The sequence below is a fragment of the Venturia canescens genome, chromosome 5, assembly GCF_019457755.1.
Source record: "Venturia canescens isolate UGA chromosome 5, ASM1945775v1, whole genome shotgun sequence".
NCBI classification, from domain to species: domain Eukaryota; kingdom Metazoa; phylum Arthropoda; class Insecta; order Hymenoptera; family Ichneumonidae; genus Venturia; species Venturia canescens.
In genome coordinates this window covers 12,738,249-12,747,316 of record NC_057425.1, presented here as the reverse complement: position 1 = coordinate 12,747,316, position 9,068 = coordinate 12,738,249, and the positions used below count along the sequence as shown (strand labels likewise).

General features: G+C 38.8%; 1 protein-coding gene across 2 annotated transcripts in view; it reads left to right on the top strand.

The window, feature by feature from the left end:
* Nucleotides 1–1,199: 1,199 nt before the first annotated feature.
* sick (sickie) overlaps nucleotides 1,200–9,068 on the top strand; it is a 268,982-nt gene continuing 261,113 nt past the window's right edge. For both annotated transcript variants that reach the window (XM_043420505.1, XM_043420504.1), the window contains exon 1: nucleotides 1,200–1,554. The gene's annotated coding sequence lies outside the window, so the exon portion shown is untranslated. The remainder of the gene's footprint in view (nucleotides 1,555–9,068) is intronic.

Sequence of the window (9,068 nt, the reverse complement as noted above, 5' to 3'; positions counted from 1 at the left end):
AGTCTCGCCACAGGCACGTTCGAAGTTCTTAATTATTAACTTGTTGATAATTGTTTGATTTGATAACGAATTGAATTGATAATAATCCTCAGGCACCAACATGCACCTCGAAATAAAAGAAAGAACTAACGTGTGGCATCCCCATCGATCGATCGTTGGACTATAGAAAAGTTAAATAGAAAAGAAAGAAACAAAAAATTCTTATCCGTAAAAATAGCGTGTGGGAGTGTGTGCTTAAATTTCGATGTGTGCGTATGGACGACCGATTACAATAATCATGCGCTTGGACCTCGCCATCCCAGGAAAAGGAACAATATTAATCGGCTCGTCGAAAATAAAAATGATGCTGCGAGTTTCAGGAGTCGTTATATATATAAAGCATGTTGCGAAGGAATAAAAAGTTTCTGCAATTAGTCTTCTGCATTTGCGTAAACATTCTAACCTTCCCCATTCTCATCGCTCCGATGATCGCTTTTTTCCTAGTAACGAAAATTTACGCTTTTTTCTTAGTGAAAAAACTTGTGGCGCATGCGTCGTTCCCTCAAACAGTAATTTCGGGCGAAAAAAATGAAGTCAAGATTCACGCGAAAAGTCTGAATAAATAAAACTTTCAAATGCTTGGTCGTCATATACATTCAAACCCGTTATCGAAAAAATCTTTCAATTAATTGTCATTGAAGTTATTTATTTTGTACAATAAGAATGAGAATGAAAAAAGCTTACGAAAACAGAAAGAAAATTTCGTACAGAAAAGATGCGATTGGGAAAAAAATTCGGACGAAATATTTCGTAAGCTTCTGCCCAATTTTGGTGATGTATTTACAACTCAAGGTTACGTTCGTTACGTTCTCGTCAAGTACACACACTACTCACGCGCGCTCTCGAATTTGCCACTTGTTAAACACACACACACATACACACAAAATCACACTTTTTCCGGTCCCACTATGCGGTGGAGAAATTTCATTTGTCTCGAAATTTCGTCCCAATAATTTACTCGAAGTCATCAGAAATCAGCAAGATTCCACAGCAGGTTCCTTTGTTTTTATTAATTCACACAAATGTTACATCGATGGTCAACAATATTATAACGAGCCGGCTGAACGTGCGCGAAGTGTTGCGCATCGCCGCAGCATGTCGGGTGGCGCGTCAGAGTGTTTAGGTTCGGAGTGTCGCGAGCAGTCAGTCCGTTGCGCGCCCGGCCCGAGGGTGGTAAGCCGGTCGGTGTGACGATTAGCAACGTTCGCAAAAATTTCTCCCTCTGTACGTGACATATGTTCGCCACGTGCTTCTTTTTATGTGATTTTACAATCGATTAATTGGTGCAACGTGCGTCGCGATCAACGTTCACCTTTCTATTTATTTTAGTCTTTCTTTGAATCAAACAATCGAAACATATCAAAAAGTGTTTGTGAATTGTGCGTGCTTCTATAAACATATCAGCGATGATTGTGTACCTCGTCGTCGCATCGTAGATTTCGAATCAACTTTTGTTTTTCTTGACGCATCGTCGACGTAATGCGAGCCTGCTGACATTCGCCGGGGCTCGATCAGGTTAGTGTTTACTTTTTCATTATTTCATAACCTTATTCTTCATCCTCGTGTCAATCCCGCTTGAGTTTTTCTTGTGTTCTGGTTCACCTGCTTCCCGGTAGCTTTCTTTGCATGGATACTTTTTTTTTTTTCAATTGTTATGTTGGGAATAATTGTTCGCGTCACGAATTGATACACTTTTTCGAAATATCGAGTGACAGATCGAGCAGTAGAGCAACGAGTTTCGGGCTGTCGCGGCTCATTCTTCGTTCTACTAAATAATTAAACTTGCATCGCGCCTTTTTTCTCGCGGTAAAAATCTGTTTCTCTGAAAATTGTTGAAAAATATTCACACATGCGGAGATGTTCTTGGCTTCCAGGAAAATTTGTTTTGAAAAATTAACGTGAATATTTCGCAAAGTAGGTTGATCAGTGCCGAATGGGTGAATCTTGTTTCGTTTTCATTTTTTTTAATTCTTCGATATTCCTCGAACCAAAGTGACCGTCATCCCGCGATTTTTTTTCCATTTCCATAATACAAGTGCACTCCTAAGACTTTGTGCTGTTTTCGGATGATTAATTCGAAAAAACTGTCTGCATAATTGGAATAATTTTTGACGAGCAGCACGCTGGGGTGCTTCTCACGTCCACGGCGTTATTCGAAGATGAATGTTCGGTGAAGAAAAAACAGCTCGCAACGCCTCTCGGCTATACGATAATATATTTGTATTGTTAAAAGTTTGAACCGGGCGAGAAATAACGAATAGAATTAAATGGGGGGAATGGAGAAAAAAAGGAGTCAACACCTTGAGAAAATTGTCAATTAAATTCATACGAAGTATAGAGTCAAGTGCTTCGGACGCCTTTCTGCGCGTCTTCTCCGCCTCTTTTTCTTTTTCGCTCTCTTTTCCTCTCTCGCTACATCCTCGTCTCAGGCTGGACGTGAATTAAATTCGCGAGCGAAAACTCTCGTGCCAATTATGTGAGCAATAACTGGTCCTCTTCCCTCCGCGCGGTTAAGATATCTTTTCGAGATGAAGCATCGCGCGTCCTTGCGCATTTTATTATCAGTTGTGTTCGTGCAATGACATTGACGATAACTACAAACCGCAAGTGCGAATTCTGTCAATCGAAACTATCAATTAGAAAAGCTCTTATCCAATTTTTTATTCGAAAAATCAGTTTTGTTTAAATATCTTTTTCAATGTAATGTAAAATCATCGAATCGTTAAAAATTCTTCTCAAACGGTGGTACTCGCCAGAATACGCGAAATGTCAGAAAAATTATTTCGTATTTTCCTTCACATAGAAACGTTTTTCAAGGTGAAACTCGAAACAAGGCTCCATCGTGCGACTCCTTCTTATCCCCACGAGCCATTGAATTCGCTTTATTCTTCGATCACGTAAAGTGAGGCGTACTCGTTACGTCCTTGCGGTTTGCATGCACCGGGACAAAAAATATATGCGCATAAATTTTTTTATGTCCCCGATTACATCGTTGGACGAAAAGCTTTAGTGGCATCTTTATCATCTTTAGACTCCGCGTCACGATTGCGAGACGAGAATATTTGTAAACGTACACAAACGTACATTCGTGTTTACACGTGGAGCATGCATGCCGCAGGAGAGCGTTGCAGATTCATACCAAATTTGGCAACTCCGAAGACCGCTACGGAGACTCCGATGTACCTGATTTCGTAATAGAAGTACCGCGCTCGCCGGTGATGCATACGCTCGGCACTTTAGCTCGTCACACCATTCCGTGGCTTTTTATTTATTTATAATCATAATAACACCATTTTTGTATCGCTTTAATTAAATCTCGTACGTATAATATTTAAAACGAACGTACACGAGACGAAAGAAAGTTGCGCACGAGCAGTATTTTTTCCATGTTTTTACCGCCCACAGCAATCTTTTTTTTTTTTTTTTTTTTTTTTTTTTAATTTCTTTTTATATTTGCAAATTTTGATTTTTCATTCTTTATTACGAAAACAAATCTTCTTACGACGAGTTGGGGAGAAATTTGTGGCTGATCGACTGCCATTGAGTAAACAAAGCTTCGCATAAGAAAAATTCTACGAATTATTAAAAAACGTGGATTATTGATAATTTTTCTTCTCGCTGTTCGTTTATTCGAGTTTATCGAGCTGGGAAATCCGTTAACGAAGCTCGTCGAGGGTCGAATGTCCGAAATTTGAGTTACCGGAGTATACTAAAAATATTTCTAATACCATAAAGTACCTCATCGTTATTCCTGGCCTCGAGGGAACGTTTTTTAACATTTCGCTTCGAATAAATCGCTCCGAAGCGTTTGGTCAGGAGCGTTCGGTTGTTTGTACACGGCAATATTTATTTCTAATTTATTCAGCGAGAATAATTATCTATTTATTGACGCGACGTTTATTGCGTTCGAATGCTAATTTTAAACGAGAACTTCTCGAAAGCCTCGTAAGGTACGCGAAGAGGCAAGGGGAAGGGGAAATAGGGATTGTCGAAAAAGCAATCTTCGAATCTCTCAAAAACGATCATCCATATATACGTGCACGCTCGAGACGTTTGTTTTCCGACGATCCTAAACGTAAACACCCACACTCTCGTGATATCTCGAGACCGCATCCTTTACGTGTTTCTGCAGCAACGCGAACGGTTCGAGAAAAGAGATGAGAAAAAAGAACGAATGTGAAGGAGAGAAAAAAGGAATCGAAGCAGAAACAGATGTTGAATATTCTCAAACGAGCCGGATAATATCAATCGATTCTTTTTCATTATCCTTCTTCTCTTTTGCATCGTTTTTATTTCAACCGAATTAATTTGCGACAAATCGCATATTAGCGGCGCTGGAAAGCGCTCGAATACATCGTTTTGTTATGTTTTTCAATCGCGCTTCCGGGTCACTCTCAATTTTTTCATCTATGAGCTTGTGCATCTATTGAAATTCACGAAAATACTGTCTGGAAATATATTCCAATTGCCAAAATTCACAAAGACGTTTGCTACCTTTAAGGAGTTTCGGTACAGGCGATACAATGTTGCCATGCTAATCCATGCTTAAAAAATTAAAAAATTCAAAAAGTTCAGAATTTTATAAAATTTGGTGAACATATTCTTTAGTGCCAAATTTGACGACACAAATTTTTTAAGATTTTTCTTCTACACAGTTATCGAGTAATTGATCACTAAAGTTTACGTGTATAAGCATAGCGTTTCCATATATATAGGTATACATTCCGGGCATGAGAAATCTGCTTTAATGCGTAATTACTCGATAACTAAGTAGAAGAAAATTTTGAAAAAATTTGAGTTTTCGCACTTGATGTTGAAGAACATTATCACCAAATTTCATCAATTTCTTAATATTTTGACTTCTGTACCGAAACTCCTTAAGGTAGATGGGTAAATACTCGCTATCCAAGACTACGCGATGATTATTTTTGTAGGCAAAAACTAATGGGTACCGGATTGATTTGCTACATTTGGACGCTAGTCACCATGGGGAGCTTGCGGCAGCAAATTAATTTATCGAATATCCACTCTCCTCCGACGTACACACGACACGGAAAGTTATTGAATTTTTTCATTACTTATATTCAAGATTTCGCAAAAAAACAGTCGATCGTATTTCGGGGTCCGAACGGAATGAAGGAAAGCAACATTTTTAATCCACCAATTTTTTATTTCACCAAGTATCGGTTCAGGTTGATAAAAACCAAAAATCGCAAATTCGGCAGGGAACGAAATTGGAGAATTACTGGAATTATTCGAGGCTTTTTTAACATCATTTCGTTGGACCCCAACGTTGCAAACTTCAGCGTCATTGCGTACTTTAGTTTTTGAAACTTACCGTTGAAAATCGACTGAAATATTCAGAAATCATTCGGATTGCACGACAAATGAATCGGTAACGTTTGGCAAGGCTGCATTCAATATATACGTTCGCACGTGACGTCAGCTCGACCCGTTGGTCGTACTATTTTGTCGTTCGTTTGCATCGCCACGTTTTATTTGTCAGTTTTTCCAAAACGACGATTTTTATCCCGGTAAACTTTTCGATCGTTAATTTTTTCATTTTCCTCTACTGCAATACTGCTTTGGACAGTAACCTCACTTCATACAAGCCATAAAATTTGTGAACAAAACTGCAGCAGCAGCGGTAGTTGTTGCGCCGCGCTGCTCAACGCGAACTCTTCGAACGTTTTTTTAATAATAAAATTGCATAAAAATGTTGGTTCTCTAGCGATTATATTTCTAAAATAATAAAATTATTACTTTAAAGTTAATTTCGTCTTTTGAGATTTTCGAAAAGTCTAGTTGGCCCAAAGATCGCGTAGCCGTCTACCTTGAACGACGAAATTTTTCAATAACTCGTTTTCCTCTAAATTTCGGCATTTTTCATGGCCTCTTGTGCGTAGTCGCGACCTTCCACGACCCCGCAATTAGTCGATTATTAATTATAACAACGCGTACTCAACCGCGGTTCCGCGAGCTCCGTATTTTATTTGTGTACACCAACGGCCCGTCAATTTTTTCGTTAGCGAGGAGAAAAAAGGCAGAGAAAAAGAATATTGGAAATGATAAATGAGGCGGATATATATTAAGGATCGGGAGAGTGCAAAAGTGAGGCGATAATAGGCAGAATCCGCGGAGCGAACCCTCGACGAATCTATTCATCATCAGCACCAGTCCTGAGATGTTGCTTGAGCATTATAGGGGAGACCGAGGCAAAACGGGATACCTAAGGAAATATATATTGAACTTTTCAGAAGTTTGGAAAGCTCTGTCTATTTTTTACTCCCAAAAACTAAGAAATCTACTGGAATTCTTTTCAATTTTCAAAAAAAACAAAAATCCGCCGCAGAAAGGGGTACCTCTCAAAAACTCATGAAATTTTTTTTACTATGATTTTAATTCAATGCACCTTGGGTGCATTTTGCACCCGTAACCGAGTGCTTTCGACTTACCGCCGTAAGCGTTGAAAGCGATCTCAGCGCTTTCAACGTTCTAACGTACGTCGAACGCACCCTCTGTAATTCAATTCAAAATTAATTGTATGAATAATAACGAAGATTGCCAATGTTTATTTTGCAAAAAATCGTATTCTTCATCCACTGAATCATGGATTCAGTGACAAAATAGTGCGGAGCGGGCACATGATTCGTGTGCAGGTGTAACCACACATATGATGGTTCGTAGACAGTAATCTGCGAAGCAGTAATTGCACATGTACAAATACTTTTTGTATATCTGTGCAAAAACGTGTTCACTTTGGAAGTGATGTAAAAAAAGAGAATTTGAAAAAAAACGAATTAAAAAAAAATCGAAATGAAAAAAAAAAAACAAGATTGAAAAAAAAAGACAAAAAAATTTCTCTCATTTTTCGGGTATCCCGTTTTGCCCCGGACTCCCCTATACATACACGTTTGTGGTTGCAGAGACAAAAAAGATCGAAGGAGCAGCACGAGAATATTTCTACGCGTTCGTTTCCTGCGGACGTAAAACTCTGCGGATTTTACCAGTTTTTTCCCTCCTGCCCCACTCGCTGCGATCGTTACGAGTATTTTTGTATTATTTTTTCGAGGTTGACTTTCAGTCATAAAGGAAAATGTATTAGGGGGCAAGATCCGGATTTATATTCCGTTGGAAAAGTCCCCGGGAACTCGCGCTTTTACTCGGATTCCATGGGAACCTTTTCTCGATTTATCGCTCTCTGTTTTCAAGGGCTCCTGGGCCACTCGATTTTGGAAGAATCCGTTCGAATATTACGTGAAAAAATGAAAGGCAGTCTCTTCTCGACCTCCCTCGCTCTTTCCTCAATTACGTAATACGTTTAATTACCGCGTAGTTAATTAGCTTGACTCACTCAATTGGTTAAGATACTACGCTCGTAAAAGCGCAGAAATATTAAATCACTGGCACGCAAAGCCGGAGCAGAATTGGAGTCGCCGCCCCTGAAATAACAGAAAGTGAGAGAATCTCCGCGGAGAAAACACCTCCTCGAAATAATCCTCATATTCTATGTTTTTCAAGGCTCTCAAGAATATTGCGGCATTTTTTTTCTCGCAAGGAAAGAATTTTTCTCTCGCGCTCGTTGTTCCCCCGTTTTTTTATCATTCTTGTTTTATCCTAACAGAGGACACTGCACGGGACAGTATCGCGATAAAGCAAAATTGTTCTCTCGTCCTTTCCTTTCTTTCCTTCATATCGCGAGGTCGTAAATGACCTTTTGGTCAAGGGTTGCTCAAAATTCATAGGCTCTCGGCAAATCTCAATATACTTTCGAGGGATAAGAAAAGCTCGGAATTTTTCGTACGACGAGCGTAACGAGTGAGTCACCGCATAGACGGGATTGTACTTTGTACGTATGTCAAGCAAATACGAAAAAATCACAAAAAAAATTGTTCGTGAGCTCGCACCGTTTGATAGAGCTGTTCGGCCTTCCTTTCTTTTTTTTTTTTTTACGAAATTGCTTTAATGCTATAGCTAAGACATTTTTTTAGTATCGAATCGTGAGTCGGAGGATCGACGTTCGAAAGGCAATACGATCTCATGCTCCGTCGTCCCAAAAATTCATTTTTCATATTCGTCGATTATTACTTTCGTTTCTGCACAAAAACATTTTAGGTAGAGAGTTCAATATGTCAAATCACCGAATTGTGGAACGGTTGATATTTCGAAATTTCAAATGTTGGAATATCAAATTGGAGTTTAGTTCATATTTTCGAATTCAAAATGGAGAGTACACTCTAAATCCAAGTGTGTTATTGCTAACACACATTAAGTGTGTTCTGTACTTAGCGCCATAAGGAAACTATAGATTTTTAACACACCATAAAACGTGTAAAAAGTGACCACAAGAAATCTACAATTTGCTTACGGCATTAAGTACAGAACACACTTTACGTGTGTTGGCAATAACACACTTGGATTTACAGTGTAGTTGTTTTATAGATAGACCAAAATGTTAAGTATAGCGAAAAATCAAAAGTGAATTTTTCGAGCCTATAAAATTTAGATATGCAGAATAGCGATGGCTCGAAAAGGCGAAAGTCAAAATGGCGATGTTTGAAATTGGAGATCACCGGGTCTGAGTGAGTCGCGTGTATTTTGAGCTCACCGCTGCGTTTCTTTATTTTGATCGCTCGATTTTCTAACGTCTTGCCATTCTGATCGTTCGACTTTTTGACGTTTCGTATTTCAACCTCACTGGTATTTAGTCTTTCGTTATTATATTATCAAAATTGTGAATATTCACAGTATCGCTGATCGTAGTAATTTACGAATGGAAAGAGCGAAAGTCGAATTTTTGGAAAAACTTTCGGAAATTTTCAGTCGTCGTTCAATGGGCGATAGTTAAATTCTATTTTCGATGTAAACGTCCTTCGAATCTTGAAGTTTATACTTTATTTTCGACGTTCAAACCTCTAGTCGAATTAATCTGTCTCCGTATTATCATTGAAAGTTTACAAACTCGAGATTCGAGCCGTTCGAAATTTGAGTAATTCTTAAATTTTATCCCACCAAGCACTTTCAATCAT